Consider the following 26587-nt stretch of genomic DNA (forward strand, 5'->3'; position numbering starts at 1 on the left):
TTGCAGTCTGAGTATCTGCCTAGAAATACCAGAACTCAGAAGAAAGAATGAAAGAACATGAACGTAATCTGTGCCAGTAAACATTATCTTTAGATGTCCAACTGAAACAGCGCAGACTAAACTAATCCCCAGCTGTGGAATTAGGATAGATCTTCCTCACATCAAACCTCCAGGGACTACCTGAAAGGAACCAGCACTACTTTCTTCAGCACAGCAAATTTACTTACCAGAATCCTCTGGATATACCAATTTCCTACACTTATGGAACTTCAGGTATTTAAGGTTTTATTTGACCTCTCTCTGCCACTTTTGTATGTGAAAAATCCTTCTCAGGTCTAGCACTATACATACTCAAAGCATTAACAAAAAATACAAGAAGCTGCACATCATCCATTTTAGTTTTATTACTGTACTGTCTCATGCTGCTTTTCCTCAGCATGCACAGCACCAGCTACTTTTGGTCAGGGGATTTTTAACAGGGGTTTTAGTTTGATTTTGGGGAGGCTGTTTGGTTTCGGTTTCTTAGATGTCTATGACTCCACCTTCATTTTCCCAAAAAAAGAGCAGGAACTAAGTGCTATATTGGCTGCTCATTCCCCTGCTCTGGCTCCCCACCTCTGCATGTTTTAAGGGTTAGGCACAGCACAGTCCAAAGGAATTCACAGTCAATACCAGAAAAGGTCTTATTTCCCAATCTGATTACATTTGTACAGCTGCTGATTTCATAGGTTCAGAGAGAACCTGAAGCTGAAGGCTCAAAAATAAAGTTCTTTACATCTGGGATGTAAATAACATGTTTACATTCAGAAAGATTGGAGATCTTTCTTTGAAAAACACATGAAAAAAGCAAACAGGATTAATTTTAACATCCATGTGGTCTATCCCAGGGAAGAGTTGTACAGTGAAGTCCTTCTCTGAGCTCAGTGGCTTTGAATAATTCAGATGGAATCAACTTAGTCACCTATTTATGTAGATATACCAGGAATTTAAGCATTTAAATCCAGATGGTAAAGGGCCAAGGCTGAACTAAGTCCTGCCTTTCCTGGATATACCAGGGAAAAACGAAAATCTCTTGGGTTGAGCCTTGACATGGCTCATCTACTTACTGAGCACAATATTCTCCCAAGAAGGTTGTAGTACAAAAGATGAATTATTTACAAAAACCATCACCATGACTACAATTAACTTTGCATATCCTTCACTAGAACCTGTGTCTGCAGCCAAGCTGCAGTTGAGATGTTTAGTGTGTGGGACCTTTTAGGGTTAGTTAGATCCTGAAAACAAGCTGACTAAATCCTTTTGTGGGACTGTGGTAGGATTTTACATACTTGTCTTAACAATTAAACAGGCTTCAGACAGATCAGTTTTACTAAGTTCAGCACATACAACATGACTGGGGGAAAAAACCCCAAACTAATTATGAAATGCAAGCTATAAAAATGCTCGAGAGATTAGGGTTTCTCCGGATTAATTTTTACTACTTCTTTTACCAGAAGAGAAATAATAAAAAAGAGCTTCTTTGAAGACAAGATGCAGGAAGGCCAGCTGTGTCAGTCACGCACATCCCTCCACTGCCTCTAAAAAGAAGAGTTATGATTTCAAAGACATTCCTGTGCACAGCCAGGTGTGAAAAGTCTTATAGCCCAGAGCCACAATGAAAAAGCCATTTCAATTTCACTTACTACTTTCACACACCAAAGCTGCCAAACAGGTAAAAACACAGACAGAAAACTCTGGAACTCATTATGTTTCTGAACAGAAAAATTTATTCAAGTCAGGCTTGTGCAGAACTAAAGGCCCACACCACCTTTAAAATCTAGCTAAGTGATAGCACTTAAGCAACCAGAGCCATCAGATGATAATTTAGCAACTGTTGGTAACAAGAATAAATCTTGATCCCAGTTACTTATTACACTTTCAGATTTCAATAAACTGCCTCTCATTTAAGACATGTAAAAGGACCTGTATTTAGTTACAGCACTGCACAAGACAGCAATGGGCTAAAATACAGCAGTCAGTGCTGAATTCACCTTGTCCAAGACAGATGTCTGTCTGGGCTGCTGTCAGGAGGTGGAGTTTGCTGGAGCTGGACCTTCCCAGGACCTGAGCTGGTCTAACCCTTGCTCTTGCACCTTCATATTCCACCACATTACAAAGCACAGATGTAAGTGGAGACAGATGGATCCACAAACAAGCCTGGCAACACCATCCTGCTACTCTCTTCCTTCAGTTACCCCATACTTAACAGAAGGCCATTTGACCATCTGAGGATCAGCTAAACAATCCTTCTGCCTATCATCCCTGTCCAGCTCTTCATTCCCATAATGTTGTTACAGACTCTGTTCCTTTGTTGCAACCACAGAAGAAACAGTCCTTGAACACAGCAGACATATCTGCTATATCAAGAGGAACAATTGGTGCTCAATTATGAAATCCAGTGTTTTCTACCACACATTCAGAGACAGTTCACTCTCTACTAACAATTAAAAACAAAAAAATAACATAAAAGCAGGAATATAAATCGTTTCTAAAAAATAAAAGCACTTATAAATGGAGTGGGAGGTCATATTTGATACCCATTTCTTGATTCTGTGGATACCTCCACATCATCCCTATTAGACTACCTGGAAAGATCAAAACCACAAAAAAATACACAGTGTTTACATCTAATAATTTAATTTCAGATAAGGAACAACAGGTTCATTTAACATTTTATAGGATAATAGAGGGGAGTGAGAGACAAGAGTATTCCAAAATTTATTTTTGCTGTTAGCTATTGCTGACTTTGATTGCCACAGATCATTAACAAGTTTCCAGATGAATTCAAAAGGAGTCAGAAATCAAATGAGAAAACCAACCCTGGGGTTATACTTGAAATGAGAAAGATGCACATATTTTTAACCAGATGGTTTTCCCTCTGAATTAAAAGCTTTTGTAATATGAAATCATTACTCCACAGAATAAGTATTACTACTCTCTTGCTTGTGCATGTTTTTAAATTCTAAGAAATGCTAACTGCTGCACCACCTGCAGCAGAGACTTTCAGGAAATGTCAAGAATCAGGATACCAGTCCCTGAGTGTCAACCTGTTTATGGATCAGAATTCCAGAGCTGAAAACCCCATCAGCTGTGCCTTGGTCTCAAGCATACACTGAAAATTTGTCAAGATAATTTGCTTTGGCTGAAATGGAGAAAGGAAAGCAAAACAGCTAGAAAAAGACAAAAAGACACCATTTTGTTGAGAGATTATGTTACATTATGGAGTCTCGCCTAGACAAAATATCTAATTAGATCAGTCAATCTGTAAGGATTCAGAGTATATTTCTAAGAGTCTCTAGGTATGACATCAACCTGAAGTAAGAGCAGACTAGCCAGTGCAAAAATCCTGACTGTAGTGACTTCATTCCTTTCAGGATGTGCAGACTTAACCCCTGCTTAAGTCAGGAACAACACCATAGAGTCCCCCCACCCAACTTGACATGCCTGAAATGCCTATGGAAGCTATTAATGAAAAATAAATATGTTAGCTAAGACCTTTTCAAAGGCCTTATATGGCATACCAATAACCACCGTTCAGAGCTCAGTTGCTGAAGCACCCTTTCAGAGGTCTTCATGAGAATGACTCCAACCTTTCTCAGGCAGGACCACCACCCCAATCGAACATGATCCCATCTCAAGACCCTCTGGTAAGTGCCTAATATAAACCCACAGAAGTATCTGAAATAAACCCATATAAATCCAGTTAAGAGCACTGTTTTGAAGCATCAAAACCCCCTAAAACTGATATCCATACACCTCTCCAAATGCACCTGCTTTTGTACAGCCTCTCTTTAAAATGCTGCCAACCAAATCAGCATATAAAACCAAAAGACAGTTACCTACCCTATTTAACAGTCCACAAGAAAGCATAGTTAATGTCTGTGACTTGATTTCTTTCATAACAAAGACAGGACAACAGCCCTCATCAAAATGTGGTATCATGGAGTCAACCTGCGTTTCATGTCTTTCTGAGAACCGGTTTCTCAGAAACAGGGGAGCACAAATGTTTGGCCTTCTCATTCACAGCAAAGAATTATTTTATGGGACATTTCAGTAAATCAGAGTAGCATATCAAATACCGTTTCCAAAAAGAACAAGAGTAAGTTGCTATGTATTTTTCAGCAATAATTAACTGACTGTCAGCTTTGCAAACGCCACTTACTTTCTTTCATATGACAACAGTTTTACCTCGTTTCAATATTCAACAGCCTGACACAACACAACTGCAAATAGCTTTCCAGATCATTGTCCGTGGACTCAAATACAAGCTGTATTAATGTTCTTTTCCCCAGTGTTAAATGTTTTTGATAGCTAAGAGAAAGGCTCCATAGTGTAAGAGTTAGTTGCTGGATGAGGGCATCCCACTGTGGGCTGTATTTGGCACTTCTTTCCTATAATGTGAAAGCATGAAACCCATTAGTATAATTGGGATTTACAAGCCTGCACAATGAAGCAAAACTTATAAAAGACCCAAGAGAGTGAACATAAGCTATCATCAACAGGGGTGAATTTGACGTGTAAGTCATAATGCCGCTACTAGAGCATTTCTGAAACAAGTTCATGAAAAACAAATTATACATAATGTTTGGTATTTATATGGTTTGTCTATTTTTTTGCTTTTACCTCCCACTAGTTTTTGGAAGTAAAAGTGAAAAGCCCAAACAAACAAAGTCATGTTAAAACATGATACAGTCACACATTAATAAAATAAAAAAAATCTTTGAAAAGAAGAAATTGATGGAATTAACCTTCAGGGAGACAGACATACAGGTCTCCATTTCTTCAGGGTTTTTGTGAGCTATTTTAAAGGATCAAGGTTATGTAGATGGCAGTTTGACTAACTTCACTTGCTTTGAACTACTTGCAAAAGAACTTATTTTAAAAGAGTGTTATTTCTTTTAATGTTTCTCAAATTGCAATTAAACCTGGTAAATCTAAGCTATGGTCCTGCATTTGTCCACCAGAACTTGGCTTCTTTCATGCCCACACTGAGTTCAAACACTTATCTGCCTGAAAAGCTGCGCACATTCTGCTATGTTATTTTAACTGATATTGTCCTTGCAATCTCATCTTAATAAATCTTACATTCATTTACCTCATGAACAAGTCATGCCACCCAACTCAAAAGCAAGGATTGGTATTTACAAATTTCTCTAAAAGTATCTTCAAGCAAAATGGACAGGTCAGCAGAGAGGAAGAATTAATAAATTCAATTAAGGTCCACCTTGTCTACATTCTTTCTACCCCTCAGACAGCAGTTACAGAAGCAGTGAAACACAAATATAAAATACCTATCAGGAATGAAACTACAAATATAACTTCTGTTAGAAATTTTCCAAAACCTGACAAAAGTCAGTGCTGGCATATTGTCTCCTGAAGGCGTATGGTACATCATAGAACATCAAGTCATGTCAGCTTGACAAGATTCAGTTTGGGCAGGAAAGGAAAGAAGGAAGGACAGCTGATATTAACCAGATTGGTAAAAAATTAACAGCAGGAAATATGGCCAAAGCTAACTTTATAAACAACAGATCCTATCTAATGAGATTACATTTTTATATTTTCTAATCACATATCCTAATTGGGCTGCAAGTTTGACCAGAAAAATATAGTATAGTTATGACACATTTAGGCTTTCTAAGGCATTTCTCTTCACATTTTGATGAAGAATGATTTTAAGGAAAATCAGTAGTACACACCCTCCTCTGACTTAAAACTTTGTAACTTCAGCTTCTCAGTTATCATTATAAATGAGGAGACATTATTAAGCCGGTACGTTCCTACCATAACTCTCTGTAGGTATGATTTTGCCCCTCTGGCCCTGAACATTCTTACAAAGATGTGAAAGACAACATGAAAACGTTTCTGGTCCCATCTGTAGATGTTACAAACATTGTGGGAATGCATCATTATCAGGACAGGTGACAGACACACAAGCACTACTGCCGCTTGTAATATGAGCTCCAGGGAACAGCACAAATTTCTGTATGTTCAACCAAAAATTCACACAATACAGAAATTAAGCCTCTGGAAACAAGGCTGTAGTATGCAAAGAAGTGACTCTTGAGACTCTTGGTCTCACCAAAGAATGGCCAAGATCTGCTATTAACATATATCTGCAGTCGAAAGGGTTAACAGAATCCTCGGAGATCTGGGAATCTCTCCTGGCGCTGCCACCTATTGCTGCAAGTGCCTGCTTTAAATCTCTCCCAGTTCTCCTTTGCCTGGGCAGTACATTCACTCTATTTTCACCAACATTCAGGCTCTTCTCAGCACAAAAAAGATTTGCTAAAAAGCAGGTAGCAGACTAGAATGGCTCTCTTTTTTCAGAGATGACACACCAAATTACAATAAAAAGTATATACTTCATGATTGCACATTGCTACCTACCATTCAGTAAGCAGCACTACATTTCATATTATTCTCCAGGGTCTTTTTGTCTTCAGCTGCCTGTAACTTATGCAAGATGTACTAACTAGCACTCAGAAACAGAAAAAATGCATCTTTCTCTGTGGCACAGTGACCGCCACTGCTTTACTCTTCTCTCCAGTCTTTGTAATTTGGCAAATCCAATGCAGCACTTATCTTTCTTTGCAAAGGCACACACAGCACCTGGAAATCAATGATCTAAACTGCTTAAACCTGTCCCCATTCTCAGCCCTTCAATTACTATTCATTGATGTGTGTTTCTGAAGTGAAATGCACATAGTGTTTCTAGGACAGAGTATGGAGTAAAAGGAAAGGACTTGTGGCAGTGAAGGTGAATATCCTCTGAGTTTCAAATCAGGCTCAAGTCAGCTCAGTCCTAGCAAGCTCGAAAGCATTTTCCCCAGCAAGCTGGAAAGCATTACTGTGCAAGCAGGAAAACCACAGAAAGAAAACCAACTGCTTGAAAATTAATTTTGATTATATTCCCAGGGGATTCTTTTCAACTGCCTACTCTCTTTCTTATGAGCTGATTATTTCAATAAATATCATCTGTGCCCTGCTGTAGTTTTCTGTATGCAATGAGATTGTTTTCCACTTGAAGCTGAACAATGTATTAGATTAAACAATGAAAAAATATCCAAACCACAACTCCAAAAAAAGAAGAGGTGGGTTTCTTCAAGCTGTTCTAATAACAGAAGTACAGAAATGAGGACTGTGCTTGTCTTGCATTCTCACATCAAACATCCAATTTCCACAGCTGCCTACACCTCATGAGCTATGGCAATATGATACAGTCTGAACTGCAGCAAGACCACCTGCACTCACAGGTACCACATTCAATGGCAATCTTCACCCCTCACTACTGCCCACAGCACCAAGATGCTATTTCCAAATACTCCACATTCTGCTTCACTCCATGCTTCTGCTCCATTCTGCTCCATTCCATGCCTGTCTCTTCTAGTTCCTTCCAGAGTTTATCAGACTCACTCTAGTGGGTTTGAAAACTTTCCTTTCCATCACTAGTAGTTACATACAGAAATAGTTCACTTCAAATTTTCTAACAAGCATCAACTCCAGTTTCAGATGGTACTGAACTGTATTTAATAGGGCCCACTAGATAGCTACCCTACTTCTGCATACAGTTCTCCACAAAATCACATGAGTAACCCGAGTTACTTTGAAAATGTTGACGTTACACTCTTCAGTAAAAGAGTCAGATTGTAGATCCTGCCTTTGTGTGGCAGTTGTGTAATCTAATGGTCCTGCAAAACCAGAAAGATTATTTAGAAGCACTACATTCTTGCATCATTATATGCAATAAAATCTGTATCAACATACTTGAAGATCTAAAGTTGCTTCAAGCATATGAAAACATTCAACATCACACTCCGGGATTACCCTTTCCTTGGCTATGCAACAAGAGCAAAACTTGGCCCTTAACTGTGACCGACCTTTGCAAATAATCTTATCAGGTTTTATGGCCCAGAAAATGTTTTGCTTATATCAAAACTCCATGCTCTTCCCAATACTCCAAAATCCCCTGGAGATATTACGCCGGTCTGCTGCTGTACTACTCCACACTCCACACAGTAAATTCATGTGCAAAACCAAATCCTTTGCATTTTAACACTGCCTTTAATTTGTATTTCACAACTGCATTGAGTGGGCAGCTGCTGGGATTCCCTGGCAGGCTTTGTTTGCTGCTCCTTCAGCTATCAGCAGGTGACTCAGAGGGGAGTTGGAGGCGGGGCTTGCTCGTTAGCAGGAGAGTGAGAAGGCTTTAAAAACATCTCTAGGGAGCGCAAGCGACCTGGAGCGTGGCGAACAGGAGTGGGCAAACAGGGGCATGGCACGGCACGGCAGTGAGGGTGTGGCACGGCAGTTTGCACAGGCAGTTCGAACAGGCAGGGCAGAAGCCTAGGTATTTCTGCAGCCTTTTCTTTTTTTTTTTTTTTCTCCTCTGTTCGTTTGTTTCTTTGTCTCTTTCTACCTTTCCCCACAGCTTAAGGCAGTCATGCCTCCCAAAAAAATGAAAGCTGTTGCTCCTGTTACCAGTAGAGGGGTGTCAATACAGACAGAACCCTCTAAAAAGGGCTCTGGCTGCATAGACTGTCTGAGCCTGGACCTACTACCAGAGGACAGTATGAGAAGCGCCTGCATACGATGTGAGCAGGTGAACGATTTGCTGGGTCTGGTGGCAGAGCTAAAGGAAGAGGTCGATAGGCTCAGAAACATAAGGGAGCGTGAAAGGGAAATTGACTGGTGGAGTCACACCCTTTCCACTCCTAACGAAGCCCAGCAGGAGGTGGTGAAGCCCAGCCCCTCCTGCCATCAGGCAGACGGAACAAACCATAGGGATGGGGATAAATGGAAATAGGTGCCTGGTCGTAGAGGCAAAAACACCCCCTCTCAACCCCTTTCACCTGCCAGGGTGCCCTTAAAAAACAGGTATATAGCCCTGGACTTGGACAGTCTGTTGGAGGACAGTCAGGAGGAGGACCTATCTACAAGATCTTCTGGTTACCCCCAGCCTACCAGACGGGTTACGACTACAGGTAAGAGGAAAAAGAGAAGGGTTGTTGTAATCGGTGACTCCCTTCTGAGGGGAACTGAGGGCCCTATATGTCGGCCAGACCCGTCCCACAGGGAAGTTTGCTGCCTTCCTGGGGCCAGGGTGAGGGATATTACCAAAAGACTTCCTAAACTTATCCAACTCTCAGACTATTACCCGCTGCTGGTTGTCCAGGTTGGAAGTGATGACATTTATAAAAGGAGTACCAGGGTAATTAAAAAAGATTTCAAGGCACTGACCTGATCTCTTCAGGGGACAGGAGCACAGGTAGTAATTGCCTCAGTTCCTGTGCTAGCTGGGATGAATGAGGAGAGGTTTAGGAAAGCCCAGCTTACCAATAGGTGGCTTAGGGGATGGTGCTATCGTCAAAATTTTGGTTTTTTTGATCATGGCGCAAACTCTGTGTTGCCCAGTCTCGTCAAAGCAGATGGGCTTCATTTATCTAGGAAGGGCAAAAGAACTGTAGCCCATAAGTTGGCAGGGTTAGTTAGGAGGGCTTTAAACTAGGTTTGAAGGGGGAAGGGACGGCAACTGGGCTCTCCAGAGATAGGCCTAAGGGCATAGAGCCCGAGTTGAGAATGAAATCAATGGCCCAGCTGAAGTGCATGTACACCAATGCATGCAGTATGGGAAACAAACAAGAGGAGCTGGAAGCCATAGTGCAGCAGGAAAACTATGACATAGTTGCTGTCACAGAAACGTGGTGGGATGAATCACATGACTGGAGTGCTGCTATGGGGGGCTACAAGCTCTTCAGAAAAGACAGGCAGGGAAGGAGAGGTGGAGGGGTGGCTTTATATATTAGAGAGTCTCTTGACTCTGTTGAAGTTGAGGTCAGCAGTGACAAGGTTGAGTGCCTGTGGGCCAGAATCAGGGGCAAGGCCAACAAGGCTGACACCCTTGTGGGTGTCTGTTACAGACCGCCCAACCAGGATGATGAAGGGGATGAATTTTTCTACAAGCAGCTGGCGGATGTCTCAAAATCTCCAGCCCTTGTTCTTGTGGGTGACTTTAACCTGCCAGATATCTGCTGGGAGCTTCATACTGCAGAGAAGAGGCAGTCAAGGAGGTTCCTGGAGTGTATAGAGGACAATTTCCTTCATCAACTGATAAATGAGCCTACCAGGGGTAAGGCCCCGCTAGACCTACTGTTTATAAACAGAGAGGGGCTGGTAGATGATGCAGTGGTTGGAGGCTGCCTGGGGCATAGTGACCATGAAATAATAGAATTTTCAGTCCTCAGGGATGTAAAGGAGAGCCACCATTAAAACCTCTACCTTGGACTTCCGGAGAGCAGATTTTGGCCTATTCAAAAAACTGATTCAGAGCATACCCTGGGAAACAACCCTTAAAGGCAAGGGGGTCCAGGAGGGATGGACATGTTTTAAGAGGGAGATTTTGAATGCACAGCAACAGGCTATACCAGTGTGCCGAAAGGCCAGCTGGAGGGGAAGAAGGGCAGCTTGGTTAAATAGGGAGATTCTGCAAGAAATCAGGGATAAAAAGAAAGTTTACAGACTGTGGAAAAAAGGGCTGGCTACTTACGAAGAATTTACAGATAGAGCTAGGTCATGCAGGAAAAAAAATTAGGGAAAGAAAAGTGGAATTTGAAGTAAATTTGGCTATTTCAGTTAGGGATAACAAAAAGTCCTTTTATAAATACATTAATAACAAAAGGAGGGGCAAGGAAAACCTCCATTCTCTGTTGGACTTGGAGGGAAATATAGTTAAGGAAGATGAGGAGAAGGCTGAGGTACTTAACACCTACTTTGCCTCAGTTTTCACCAGTAAGACAGGTGGCCCTCAAGACAACTGGCCTCTGGAGCTGGTGGACAGGGAGAGGGAGCTGAATAGCCCTCCTGTATTCCAGGAGGAAATAGTGACTGACTTACTGAGCCAACTGGATCCTAACAAGTCTATGGGACCACATGGGATCCATCCCAGGGTGATGAAGGAGCTGGCAGAAGAGCTTGCCAAACCACTCTCCATCATCTTCCAACAGTCCTGGCTCTCTGGGGAGGTCCCAGATGATTGGAGGTTGGCCAATGTCACCCCAATCCACAAAAAGGGCTGCAAGCAGGACCCTGGCAACTACAGGCCTGTCAGCCTGACCTCCGTGCCTGGCAGGGTTATGGAGCAGTTCATCCTGAGTGCAATCACACAGCACCTTCAGGGTGGACAAGGGATTAGACCCAGCCAGCATGGGTTTAGGAGGGGCAGGTCCTGTGTGACCAACCTGATCTCTTTTTACGATCAGGTGACCCACCTGGTGGATGAGGGGAAGGCTGTGGATGTGGTCTATCTGGACTTCAGCAAGGCCTTTGATACTGTCTCCCATAATATACTCCTGAAAAAGCTGGTAGCCCATGACCTGGACAAGTGTACCCTCTCCTGGATTAAGAGCTGGCTGGAGGGTCGGGCACAGAGAGTGCTGGTGAACGGAGCTGCATCCAGCTGGCAGCCAGTCACTAGTGGTGTTCCCCAGTGGTCTGTATTGGGTCCAGTCCTGTTTAACATCTTTATTGATGATTTAGATGAGGGGATTGAGTCCATCATCAGCAAATTTGCTGATGACACCAAGTTGGGAGGGAGTGTCGACCTGCTGGAAGGCAGGAGGGCTCTGCAGAGGGATCTGGATAGACCTGAGAGATGGGCTGATTCCAATGGGATGAAGTTCAACAAGGCCAAGTGCCGGGTCCTGCACTTTGGCCACAACAACCCCCTGCAGCGCTACAGGCTGGGCACAGAATGGCTGGAGAGCAGCCAGGCAGAAAGGGACCTTGGAGTACTAATTGACAGGAAGCTCAACATGAGTCAACAGTGTGCCCAGGTGGCCAAGAAGGCCAATGGGATCCTGTCCGGTATCAAAAATAGCGTGACCAGCAGGACCAGGGAAGTGATCCTTCCCCTGTACTCTGCATTGGTGAGGCCACACCTTGAGTACTGTGTTCAGTTCTGGGCCCCTCAGTTCAGAAAGGATATTGAGATGCTGGAGCGGGTCCAGAGAAGAGCAACAAGGCTGGTGAAGGGACTGGAGCACAAGTCCTATGGGGAGAGGCTGAGGGAGCTGGGGTTGTTTAGCCTGGAGAAGAGGAGGCTCAGAGGTGACCTCATCACTGTCTAGAACTACCTGAAGGGAAGTTATAGCCAGGTGGGGGCTGGTCTCATCTCCCAGGCACTCAGCAACAGGACAAGGGGGCACGGGCTTAAGCTCTGCCAGGGGAAATTTAAGTTGGATATCAGAAAAAATTCTTTACAGAGAGAGTAATCAAGCATTGGAAGGGGCTGCCCAGAGAGGTGGTGGATTCACCATCCCTAGAGATTTTTAAACACAGATTGGACGTGGCGCTGGGTGCCATGATCTAGTAAATGGACTAGAGTTGGACCAAGGGTTGGAGTTGATGATCTTGGAGGTCTTTTCCAACCCTATCGATTCTATGATTCTATGATTCTATGTCTGGGCAGAGGAGCCAGCTGTCAGCGACTGACAAGACACCAATGGCTTCTGTCCTCAGAGCCAGACAAGGAAACACAGCAGGATCTCCAGCAGCCATCAACTCATCCTGCTGCCCAGATGTAACTATCAACCCATTCCCAGCCCTGGGCCCTGACCCCAGCATCTCTTCTCCTCTCATGGGAGCAGTTCTATCCATTTTCCAGATGTAAAAAATCTGCTACAGTTAATGAGTTAAAAACAATGCAGTATATAACCTAAAACTACTTTCTTTTTCCCTACTGTACCCACAACATGAAACTGCCCCTCTGAGTAACCTTTCCTCTAGTAACACACAATACAATGTGAAGAGCTGTGTTACCAATCAGCCACTAAGTTTACAGTGCTGCAGAACACAGCGCAAATTTCATTCTTCAACATTAGAGTTAAACAGAAAACCAGAGCTGGTCTCCGTGTCAGCCTCTGTACAAGACAGATCTGGAAGTATTTTCTGTGATGTTGTCCAACACTTATGCAGAGCCAAACAATTAGAATTTCTTGTTGTTCACATCAGATTCACATCTCTTTGTTTTTACTACAGTTGCAGGAGCACAAATTAGCCTTTCGGACAGAAAGAAAAAAAGCAGATTACAGAGTAAGCACCATGTCTGCTGCCTGACTAAAATCAATGCAAGTCTATGCAAAGAAACCAAGCCAGAAAGTAAATAGTTTGCTGCCTCACATACTTGCTCAGCAATTTCTTAAAGTGAAAGATGACCCCAAAAGCCTTTCTAGCCCTAGCAAACTCCTCAGAAAATAATTCTCTTAAGAGTTAATCTGGCTCTTATGCTGCAGAATTTAGCATGAAAGTACAGAATGCCCAGACTTCTCTCTCTGCAACTCCATTGTACTGAGATCATGTAACAAACCAATGTAAGATACATAATCTTATCTTAGCAACAGAAAGTAATGAATTTGAATGCTTCATGAAACCAACACCAAAAAGACATATGATAGTCCTAGAAACTGTAGTACTATTAAGCCTTTTGGACAAAGGCTTAGTGAGCTTCAGGGCACTTTGGGCAGCACCTATAGTCACTCCCAGGTTTCCCTACTCTTGCTGACAAGCAACGATATGGTCTGAGGAGGCACCAACAAAAGATGGCAGGGAGTAATTGAAGTCTATCTAATTACAAAAGTCAGAGGCTGTACTTAGTGAAACTTGTACCCCCATCATCCCTACACTCCCTCAGTGTACGAGACCTCTCCTCACAACCAGCCTTTCTCCTATAATCAAACATTTCTGATTCTGCCCAAAGGTGCCACAGCACTCTGCTGAAGAGAAAAAAAAATGCCACCATGGAAAAGGGAGCGCCCAAACTACCTCCAAATCTAACATCCTCCTGGTTTTTGGACTGGAGAGGTTGTGCAAGCAGCTGGCCCTAGCTGCAAGCAAGAATCAGAGGAAGCAACAAAAGCCAGAGCTAGCTAGAGAACAACAGCAGAGGAATGGGACACACCACGTAAAGCAGTGTGACAGTCACACCTAAAAGCTACTACTACATCAAAGAATTGCACTCACAAAGCAACAGAGTCCGTGTGTCATCCATGACACAAAGGGGTCTTAGAGCAAAGTTATGTGAAGACAGAGATGTTTATTTGATGACATTTGATGTTTATTTCAGACATCATATATACACTCTAACATGACTAATGGATATAAAATACCATAGCAACTACAGTAAAGCAAAAGGAAGTTTTCAAGAGTTTGATTTCAGCGTTTGATTTCAGTAAAAACAATTACAATAGACTCATGTTCTTTACTGCATCCTGTCTGAATGATGCAATAACCCTCACTGCTCTGCTCAGAAATTGTTCTTTCAAATGAAAATTGGTCAAGAAGAAGCAATACATTCAATCTTCCCCAGAGCTCACCATCTACAGCAGGCAGGTATTAAATGTATTTGCATCAGTAGGTTCATCTCTGAGTGGGTCAAATGAAGATGTCATAAAAACATCCCAAGCCCTGTCTGGAACTCATGCTTGCCTCCTCCCTTTCACTGCATCAAATGCCAAAGCACTTGCCCTTGTGGGCACTGCACATTTCACATACCAATGTAGTGAGAGACTCTCTTCTGCTTTTCTGAGCTAGAAATCCAGTAATGTATCCTTAGTTCCCCTGAAGGAAAAAGGTAGGGCAAAATTATGAGGAGAGAATGATACTAGATAAGGTCCAGAGTACAGAGCCCTCATGTAAACTCTGTTTTCAGGATCCATTTCTTTTTCTCCTCCTGTGATGATCAGTAGAGAAACACTTCAAGAGAAGTGCCTCAGATGGGAAGGCAGAGAGGCCACACTCAAATAAACCATTTGTAAACATGCTGTTTGCCCAAAACTTTTTCTATCATAAAAAAATGCATGAAAGAGGTTAATGCTGTCATAGACTCCCCAGCTGCAAACCAGAGTTACACTAATGCAAAATGCTGCCTGACACAGATGAGCCTCCAATCCTACTGCCCAAACCCATCAAATGCAGACACCTAGAGAATAGTAAAATAAGATGTGATACTTCCCACAAGTGTCTTTTCAAGCTCAGGGATGAGAAATGCCTGCTGTATTCTAAGTGAACCTTTAGTTATGTTTTCACATATTATTCTAACCTCTGCCTGAATCCTAGAATTTTTTTTCTTCTTTTTTTTCCCCAAATAACATCCTGCTAGTAATAAACTACAAAACCACCACAAACTATAAAGCAAATATATTCAAGTCTTGGTCTGATGCATTTAAGAGATGAGCTTTTAAAAGTAGAAATTTCTGTTACTCACTAAATTTATGACTCCACATTAGGACACCTGAATTTTCCCACCTGCAACTTCAACTCTAACATTACCCATTTCAGTGATACAACATCCCACTCCCTCCCGTATTGATACCTGTTAGATTCGTGCCTTGAGAAAAGTTTAACACTCACTACTTATTCTTGTCCCACAAGTCCCAAAGAAAACTTTAAATAAATGCAGCCCCAGAACAAAGACTTAAGGGACTACATGAACAGTCTCACTTCTCCAAATAATATCACCGAACTGGAATCTGTAACCCCAAGCAATAGTGCTCTGAACTGCAGAGCTATCATTATTCTTATCTTTCCCAAAAAACGAAGAGCAAATGCTACACACAAATACATACATAATCATCTGGCCACACATATATCATCAGCCCACTTACTAGGATGCAACCAAGCAGGAAGAAAGAATGACGGACAATTCCCAAATGTCCTACATCACCCCTATCAGTTGTGTCACAGTGGCCCTTCACCAATGGTCAGTGTATCATGCCAGTATAAATCAGTGACCTGATTTAATTCTACAGTGGACAAATGACAGTGAGAATGTCACTCAGTTCTCTGTGGCATTGCTACAGGTCTAATACAGTTACACAATCTACTGTCATGAAACAGGTTAAACTCCTAAGAGACCTTGTCTTGTAATCAGGTTTAAAAAAGGGAAAAAGAGATGCCCTAAGCACACTGGTTGAAGTTTAAGGGTTTGGGGGAAGGGAGTGGGTTACTGAAAATGTTCTGTTTTAATTTGTTTTGGTTTGTTTTGATTTATTTTTAAATCTGATTGGTTCTCCTGACTTGTACACAAAAATAGCCTGTATGAGGGCTAAGAGTCTGGAATGCCAGTGGCAGACTGACAATTCACAAATTCCATCCACTATGAGAATCAGAGCTATTATGCCTCATTGCTTTTCTGATTTGGACTTCTAATTCACACATTTATTCACTTACGGACTCTGTACATCACTGTATGTCTGTGTTCTGCATCTTGAGTCTTCACACTGTAGTGTCTAGATAAATAATGATCTTCCATGTACAGAAATTTTTACTAATGGGGAAACAGAGAACTTTTGTCAAAGGATGAAAAATGCAACTCAGTTTGGCTAGCTTCAGTCTCCATAAAGATGCTTGACATAAACAAACTTGGATGGTTTATATTTTAAAATACCTAATTGGCATTCAGCTCTTTACAGAACACATTTCTTGAGAAGTGTTATGATAATCAACTTTGCTAGAAATAGTACCATATAAAGCAACATTCACAGCCATAACATAAAGAGACTATGCCAAAAGCTGCTCCGCTGTCTTGCCAGAAGATGACGTGTCCTAATTACGAGAAAATGGCCAAAAGGATAACACAATTGGGTTGGAGATAATATTCCTTTCTAATGACCAGAGCAGTTCAGAGCACTGCTACAAAATAAATTTGACAGCAGAAATCATCACCTGGTTAAATCAGTGTAGCTGATGATCTGGCATGATACTTAATTAATTTAATGTTTATTACTTTTATTTTACTAAAATACTCATATTTAACATTACACTTTTTCAACAGGCAGTTACCACATTTCCTGGAAGACAGTGATTACTGCTGCTGGCAGGGATTTTGTGGTTAGTTGTAGCTAATTTACAGGCTCCAATTTCATTCCCTCCTTAGGTTTGGATTGCTTTCCACAGGAGAAGTAATGGTCATTTAGCTTTATAACGCTCCTTGGCATGTCTCCCTTGAACTGCTACTACTCTCAGACTTTTGATCTTCTCCAAATCCAAGTGAAATCCATTTCCTGATTTGAAAGAGAACACTTAAGCAGATAAACAAGTGGCATACTGTCTCTGTAGCTTAGCTAGCAGTAAAATAAGAAACATGCAGTTCTTAGTGTAAGGAGAAACCTGTACTTTTCTAATTTATCCTTTTTTTCCTGCCTGCTGGGATTAGGGTCCTACTTTGAAGAAACAGCAGTAGCTTCTGCGGTGCATTTTGATGAAAAAAAGGTTATATGCACCTGTCATTTTTTTGACAAGCATCTGCTACCAGCTGTAATTTAACTAGACTATATAAAGATACATCAAAAACTCTCAGTAAGTACTGAGCCATTCTGGACTGACATGATGTAAAAGTCTGTCCAGGGAAGAACTACAGCTTCTCTCTTTGATTATGAGTTATTAGGAAAAAGACAACAGCTGTTTTAAAATATGAAAGCAATGCATTTCAAACACTTTGGTGTCACTTACAGACAGGGCAAAGACAGTTTAATGAACATGGGCAAAGACAGTTTAATGAACATTAAGAGCTACTGAGGCTCTTTGAGTACAAAGAGCAAGAAAGGACTTCCAGATTTCATATGGAAAATAAAGCCAGAAAGAACCTATTTTAAAAAGAATTACTCATGCCTCATGGCAGCAACAGCAGTCAATTCTTGTTTTCCACTCCATGCACAACTTTAAAGAGAAGGGCACCTATATTAACAAAGAGATAAAGCAAAAAATACTCTGGGCTGGTGAAAACCCACTACATACCCTGTGCCATAAGAACATAGCAATAGTCAGATTGGATTAAAATAAATATCCTTTCAACTCAGTAACATTCACCAGCAGGCAAAAGAAAGTTCTTATGGAAAGGTTGCAAGAAGAGTACAAAGATGAAAGGACACAATCACTGACCTCCAGATGTTCTGGTAACCTTCCAGTTAGGGACGTCTTGAGCTGCTTTCTCATCACTTTGCTGGAATTCTTCTCCATCAGTTGCTCATTTTATCCATTTACTTCCCTGTCATTTGAGATATCTCATTGTCTACAAATTTACCCACATTCTAGGTGAATTTAAATGATAGATTGTATCTCACAGTTAGTAATTCAGGAATTTTATAGTAATTCCTCGGCAAAAGCACCTCATTTTTGTGTGTGTGGGGGTATTTTAATAATGAAGCTTCTCTGCTATGGCTTTGTCTACTTCAACCAATTTCCTCCTGTTTACATTTGGATTAAAAATTAGTTTACAATCTGTTATACAGGATATAACAAAACTGTAAGAAGCTACTCAAGAGAGTAAGAACAACAGAGAACCAATGAACTTCAGAAAATTCCTGAGACTGAGCAGCTGGACAAGGAATAAAAATGTAATTCAACACAGAATACTGAAAACTGATAAATCATTGCACAGTGAACAGGAAGAGGCAGCAGATGGGCTCTCACCTATCTGCTACTATGCAAAAATAGGAACCTGAACAGCTGTTTTCATGGGGAAGAAAATTGGAACCATCTAAAAAATCAATCACAACAACTGTCCAAAAAAGTTTTCAAGTGTTTGGCATCAGCAAGAAACAAACAAACAAAATACTTAAGAATACATTATGCCACTAAGTAAACCTTATGCAGCACTTCGTTCAATGTTTGACTCTTCCTTGCATCCTCTGAGATAACACCTTCAGCAAACTTCAAATCAAGCTGATAAAAAGCTAGTGAAAAACAAATGAAGATACATCTAAATTCATTTTTAGGTTTTATAATTCATAGTAAAGATATACATTTCTAACACCAAGAGAGTGATGGGATACCAGAAGACATGTTAAATACTAGTCCATCAACAGATTTTCATCAAAAAATTTGATCTGAGTTAAAAACCGCAGCAAGGACAAACAAAGGGGAGATGTCCTACTGCCATGTTCTCACTCTTCACTAGACATTTACTTAGTCATTTTTGCACACAGGATGCTTGATGAAACAGACATTTACCTTATCCACCACCTCCATTCTTATGATTTTGACCAGATTGGGCTAGATAAATTCTAGACTGTTCATGACTGTTTTAGATAGGGAAAGAGAAGAGACAATCAAGTTTGGACTGGGCATTTAGAATTGTCTTTGTTTCAATATTTACATTCAAAAATGGAGAGGAAAGAGTGAAATTTGAACAAAAGAAAACCTCAAACCAAAACCTTTGTCTGCATGAGCCCTTACTGTGAGTTCCAACCATAATGGACTTAGATCTATTTCTGGAATTTCTATGCATCAACAAGCAGTTTATTAGGGACTTGTTGTCTACCCTGAGAATTGGAACACATGACAAATGCCTTGAAACACAGGCACTATTTAGTCAAGACAACCAGCTTTTTCATGACTACCTATTCATTTTTAATGCTTGCAATTTCAGATGAGTCCTTCTCCAGAGCACACCCTGGAGCCATTGTGTATATAAAGCACATAAATAGCCCAGACTAAATCACTAAATACTTGAACTCTGTTGTAATTTACAAATGTGTTGGGAAAACCCATCATTAAGCACCAGATTCTCAAAAAACCAACCAACCAACCAAACTTTTGGCCATGACTTGGTAGCACCCAATACATACAATGGCACAGAAGTCTTCTTAGCACATTGCATAGTTCTTAACTCAAGAGCTTTAGCTGCAATATAAGCAACAGAGCCACATACATGTATACAAATTTGCATATGTGTATGACTGATATACTTGTACATATAACCAGGTCCTGATGCTGGTATTGTTCAGACACTGCAGCTGGTCCTCTCTGACAGACAAAGAGAATTGAAGACGCAGGACCTGATCGTCAGGCTGCTGTTTTTCAGCTAAGCCCCTGGTCACCCTGTATGTGTACACCCATCATTTCACTGATCAAAAGTTTCCTCTTTTACCTGTAAAATTCATAAGAACTTAATGGCTTTGATACCTCGATTTCTCTTTCAGACTGGGCTGAATTTGACCAACCAGTTTGAAAGATACTAGAAGAAACAAAGAACAGACCATATTACAAAACTCACATTACTAGGAATCAAGGCAAAATAGATGTTATGCATGTTTTTTACTTCTGTGTCCTCAGTTTTTAGACTGAAGTCACAATCTCACGGTTGTCCCTCAGTAATAATGTACTTTTTCTAAAAAAAAAAAATACCACCATCCTGAAATGATGAGTGAAGACTTCCAGAAAAAAAAAATTAGGAAAGTACACATACGGCAGATTGATTAAAAAGACTCACAGAAACTGGAAATATGATTGACAGCTCTATACACTAGCAATATTCTGAAATAATTAGCAAACATGTAGATACATACTTAAGAGAATAAGAGTTCTTAAAACTACGTTAAAAAATCAGTTTTCATATTCTCAAAAAAACATTATCTTAACGGAGCATTCTGTTCCTGAGTAGTTCATCCTAATCAGTTCATACAGATTAATCCTTATTTTAACCTATCCCATCAATGACTTTTCCACGGACACATAATGACTATGCTATTAAAACTCCAGTCATACTCAGCTTCTGGGCTAACAATTTCATATTGGTTAAAGGTGACAAGGCCAAAAGCAGGAGCCACAGACATAGCCAGATTCTCATGTATTGACATCACTGATGAGATTCGTTTGACCTGTCAATTAGAGTATTTATGCAGACAAAAGACTGGGGGAAGGGAGCTGGCAGACGGATCGCTGAAGTTCAACCACAAAGAAAATGGATGGGTGTTAAAGTACTGCAGCAAATACTAATCAAAGTCTGAATGATGAAGTTGTTGGGGGATGGGACAAATGAAGAAACCACACACAGCACCACACACTTCATCTTTTGATCATCTTCAAAAATAAAAACAAAACCACACAAAACTACCACGTAACACAAGCACAACACTAGGCATTCAAGAAGAATATCCAGATTATTTATTACTATTATGGAGAAAAGGTGACATAGAACAGATGCATAGCAGACACTGCATTTACTTTCAGTGTTTTTTCTACTCAGAATATTTTTCATGCTACTCTCATATGAGAAGACACAAACAAGTTACTTAACAGGTCTTTCCTTCTTTACAGTTGCCAGAAAAAGCCAAATTGCAACAATTAGACTTCGGAAGCTCCATTGTATCCAACCACGGAGCAATTCCCATACGCAAGGAAAGAGCAGGCAGCTTGGCTTCATTCCTGGCATTCTCCAAACACCTAATTCTTACATTTTGGTTCCAGCAGATTATCACTAGTGAAGATGTCACTGACATCTGAGAAGACCCGACTGGCAGATTGGGCCACCTGCCACACTTCCAACCACAAGCAAGACCCACCAAGTAGAATAAGACAGGTGAAAGGCAAACAAAAGGAGCAAGAGACTGTCTTAGAGGAAGAAAGGAGAGACGAGTAAAGAGACCCCTGAAGAACTTGTGCATTTGTCTCCCAGTTCCCAGAATCAAATTAATCTATTTGAGGTAGCGCCACAGAATACTCTCTAAATCAACTCTTAAAATAGCAGCCACTAAAACAGCACACGTGCCCAAATGTGTTAGGGGCTGTACCATCACTGGGGAGGGATCAGTGCTGGATGTAGTTTCAGAGAGCAACAACTTCAAGTGAAGAAAAGGTTACACATGTCTCCTTTCCTTAACTATCTTTCTTCCCTGTCATATACTTTACATACTTTGCCACTTAAAACACTTCCATTTGAAGAGAAACAATTCTGCTAATTGCAGGTATACCACAATGGAATAGAAAGATACGGTTATTTTTGTGGGGGCTATAGGAGTGAATTGGGTAACACATTAGCTTTGCAAAGCTCTGGTAGCTACCTTTAATATCAGATTAACACACAAATGGTCAGCAGCCAAACAACCTCACACATCGGAAGATATAGAAGCAGATAAACATACCAATTACAAGATTAGCAATGCATTTTATTTTTCCCTTACTGTAGAACAAATATTATAAAACTGTTTTAAAGTAAAGATTCCTTTATTCTTAAATTTCATCTAAGGAAAACATCGTAAGTACATATTTTTTTGAGAAGAAAATTTGAAGAGCAGTGTTAAATCACTGTCACAGGACATACATTACCACTGATGTACTTTTACAATACCAGCACAGAACTGTTCAATTTATGAGAGATCATAAGACAATAACATGTGCATCAGCATGAAAAAGGCATCTCATGCTAACTAGAAAGCTTCTTGGCATGTAGCAGGAGAACAGAGATCACGTTGAATTCCCCAAAACTGAAGCAAAAGATAAAATGCTGTTGGTTGCTGATTGGACCAGATTAAGAGCACAGGTGACACAGCATGAATACCACAACTCATTCTTAGGCTTCATACAGCAGTGATACCCTGCAATAAGGAGAATGGTTCATTCAAGCAGAATTCAGTCACCGTTCCACTTCGGTGACAAGCTTGTCACACATGTCAGAGCAGCAAGACGTGCCCAGAGAGGTCGCACTTTGAGCATCTCCTACCCGCTGCTACATAAAGGCCAATTAAAGGTTCACAAAGGGCTGCCCTGACTGTGGCATTACATTAAAGGCCTTTGATCCTTCCCAGCCCCACCGAGGTGACAAGCTGCAACAGAAGGTATCTCAGGACTAACGTAAAACTGACAATTAAGGTATTAGTATTTGGTAAAGTTCATTCCAGCATTCTGTGGAAAACGACTGTGGAAACTCGAAGCGTTATGAGAAGCGTGCCCTAAACAGTCTGCCAAGACAACCAATCCAAATATTATTTTCACTCAAAGATAAAAAAACTAATCTATTTTCTCCCTTTACTTAATCTTGGAAATTTTCCTGTATCTAAATTATTTCATGTCTGCTGTCCTTCCAAGTGCCACAGTTTGATATGTTTCTTGTGTTCTTGTAGTGACTTCCCCTCTGGGGTTCCCTCCTCCAACTGTGACCCAAAATAATCAGCAAGGTCTGTCCCACTCTTCCCACGCTGACACAGTCTCCTCATGCATTATTCAACAAGGCTCAGAAGTGCAAAAGACTTTACTAAACAATTCACCTAGAGAGGAGGAGACGAGTGTACAGCATCAAGTTCTACAACCTGTAAAGAAGGTCATGATCTATTTAGCATGAAAGGGAAAATAAGATTTCACAAGGTGTTAGAAAAAAACGGATTTGGAAATTGCAGCTTAGTTCTTCCAGATCTCTTCTAGTTTCTTCTCTGTACTCTTATCCAATTCTGCCCAAATCCCTCTATGAATCACCTTTTATCCATGTATACTTCTGAAAAGAGAGACACAGTTACATATTTTAAAAAGAACAATGTCATACAATGGCTGTCCTACCCACTCATATATCTCAAACCTGTCACTCTGTTATTTCCCTTGCAGGTCATTCTGGGAACACATAAATACACTTGTGATGCATGGGTAATGGTCAATGGAAGTAGAAACCCGTTTCAAAGTTAAAATGTAAGGGAGATGAAAATCCATTTCTAGAGTTTCAATGGTTCCAGTGCAGTGTGTGAGCAATTTTTATGACAAATACAAACTTACACCACACATCTTTGTTTTGTTCTTATACCCTGCTATTATCCTGGAAATTATGAAATTGTCAAAAACAAACCAAACAACTAAACATGAGTCATTCCAGAAGGAGGACTAAAACTAGGATTCCCTTCCCAAAGGCATATTTAGAAATTTGTTTTGTGTCAGTTTAGGCCACAATTTTTAAATGGGGTCCTGGCAGTGATAAAAAACATGACCTGTTCTTAAGCAACTCACTTGACTAAATCACAAAATAATGATGCAATCATTTCACATTAAAAATACCAATAAGACGGATATTCCATAAAACATGCTTATTTAATAAAATCAGAATTTTCTGGTATTATATTTTTTTATCAGCTTCTATTGCTAAGAAAGTCAAAAATTACAAGTTTAGGGATCAAAAAGTTTGTCAGTCATGACCATGGTAAATTGGTTCTTCATTAAGACTATTAAAGACTATCTCAACAAAAAAAAGCATAGTGTGTTTTTCATTTTATAATGTACGTGAGCTGTCAAGCCAAAACAGCATCAGGAAAGGAGCATCACTAGTATTCCTGTTCCCTGTATTTTAAAGCTAAGATACTGATTTTCACCAGTTCTTGGGTTATGAGGCTTAAGCTCATCAGCAGTCTTTCACTTTGCAGTGGTTGAATGAGGAGCTAGGTTTTATTGGAGACCCCTTGGCCCAAGCACATACTCAGGGTACAGTCCTGACCCAAGTGGCCTCATGTGCAGCACCTACTGCTGTTAAAGCATATTCCATTAACCTGGTACCGTTCAAACACACCGTTTTAACTTCCACTTCTTCCCATCTCAGACCCAAAGATCCTTATCAACATGCCCTGTGCAATTCATTATTTCATAAAACTCTTTTTTATCAAGTAGTTTAGAATTAATTTCCTACAGTAAAAAAGCTTATGATTTCTGCTCTAAGGGTAGGTGTTTATTATCTCAAATAGATTGCTCTAATTCCATGGTGTTTACCTATTCTCAATTCTCCTTCCCTCCTTCATAACAATAAACAGAAAAAAATCTTTCCAATGCAAAAAAGCCCAAAGCATCCCAGAAGGGAGGCAGGGGAAAAGGCAGAAATGGAATTGATGATGAAGAAGAAAAAAGATTTAGAATCACTGGAATGAAATCACCACTAGAGCTTAAAAAGCAGGAGAACACCACAAAAAAATCAGAAATGTCATATTTTTATTCTGAAAACCAGACTGCATTTCTCAATGCTGGCAAAAGTATTCATTAATAAATGTTTTCAGATGACACTGGATCTTTAAGAAAACTTTCAGGAGAAAAGCAAGCTAAGCCACCTTTCCCCAGCTTGTGGCATAAAAAAGGAATCAAGAGGTACAGACCCAACTCTTACTGCAACCTCTTCAGAGCAGTGACTTCTTGACTTCAGAAATCATCACATCAAAACCATCATGCTTTTGCCCACAGGCAAAAACCATTAATTCAACCTAAATTAATTTATTATTATATATTTTCAAAGTTTCATTTTTGGATAGAGGGGAAAAACCCCCACAACAGTATTTTTCTGATACAGGTGTCCCACAAAAAACTTCAAATCAAAATAAAATTAGAACATTTGCAACCCAAGTGAAAGCACTACTACTTTTAAGGATATTGCCAAGTTGAATTTAAAATGCAATTTGAGTTTTGGTTTTTTAAATCCTTGTTGCAAGACTAAATACTTCAGAAGGCATAATGAAGACCTAGCACCACATTTTCAAGTTCTCATCCTAATGAAAAATAACAAATACATGGTGCTAGAGCACAAAACAAACCAACCAAAGGAACTGTTTGTTCTCCTTTCCCTTACTGACCCTGCATGACCGTAACATGTTTCAGGAAAATTTTGATAAGTTGGTCCCCACTGGAAAGAAAATCCCCGATCTTCTTGCCTGTGGGACTGAAGCTTCTGACCTCAAGCCATGGTCTGTTTCTCCAGGCAACATGCCAAAATTGTTATCAGCACTTGTGTAAGACTCCACAGTTTCCCGTTTCATTTATAAGAGCTGTCTTCATATTCCTTTCCACACACTGCCAGAATAATGATTTTCCATAGTTTCTGAAAGCTTCATACAGCTCAATAGCAAGGAACACACTTTGATACTGACATGTTGGCTGGGAAATGTACTTTACACACATTCACCTTGGTGTTCAGGCTCAAAATTGAAACATCAGTCCCTAGCCTGTTGCAGACCTCAGACGTGTTGGCCAAAAGGCATCTACCCACTGCTTAACACAGTTTCAAACACAACCATTTGTTGCTCCAGGATCAAGGCACTAGAGCACACACACACTGCACTCATTTCCTCACTTCTGCCAGCACACTCCACAAACCTCTCACAGATTAGATGTGCCATTTTACATGTCTCTCTACAATACCACCTTCACATTCAAGCAGTGTGTCTCCCCTTCACCTCCTTGAAAAGGTATACTCAGCCTTATGCTCTAGAAACAGAACCCTAAATGTCCTGGTTTAAACATAAACCAGCAGGAGGAATGCACTCAACTCAAAAAGAGATTACAGATCAGATTTACAATTTAATAAAAAGATTACAATAAATACAATGGTACAGAGAAAGAAATGGTTTTAACCCACAAAACCCAGATGTACAAACCAGCACCCTGGGGCACGAACACCATTACGTTTGTCAGCCCCTATGCTGAGAGTCACGTTGTCCCCCTGAGTGCAAAGTGAAAAAGAAAGGAAAACCTAGCGGTGAGGGTGATGGTGGCAGTCTGGTTGAGTGTGGCAGTCACAGTCCTGTTGAGGTTCTAGTCCCCATCTGTATCCAACAAGTGGCACCAGAAGTCCTGAAACCCAAAGATTATTTATCCTCTGGTTCAGATGGGAATGCCCAGTAATTCCCCCACGGGCAGGAAGTTTCCCAGTGGGTGATTTAACTCTATGAGTCATGGGATATTTTTTGAATCCTTAATGGCCCATTAGCAGACCTGATCCCTCAGGCTGGGTGTGAAGGTGCTAGTTGACTCCCTGGAGGGG

General features: G+C 40.7%; 1 protein-coding gene across 1 annotated transcript in view; it reads right to left on the minus strand.

Annotated features, from left to right (window-relative positions):
• ADAMTS12 (ADAM metallopeptidase with thrombospondin type 1 motif 12) overlaps window positions 1-26587 on the minus strand; it is a 153501-nt gene that overhangs the window by 120820 nt on the left and 6094 nt on the right. The gene's annotated exons all lie outside the window — the stretch shown is intronic.

Source organism: Pithys albifrons, chromosome Z, assembly GCF_047495875.1.
Source record: "Pithys albifrons albifrons isolate INPA30051 chromosome Z, PitAlb_v1, whole genome shotgun sequence".
Taxonomy (NCBI): domain Eukaryota; kingdom Metazoa; phylum Chordata; class Aves; order Passeriformes; family Thamnophilidae; genus Pithys; species Pithys albifrons.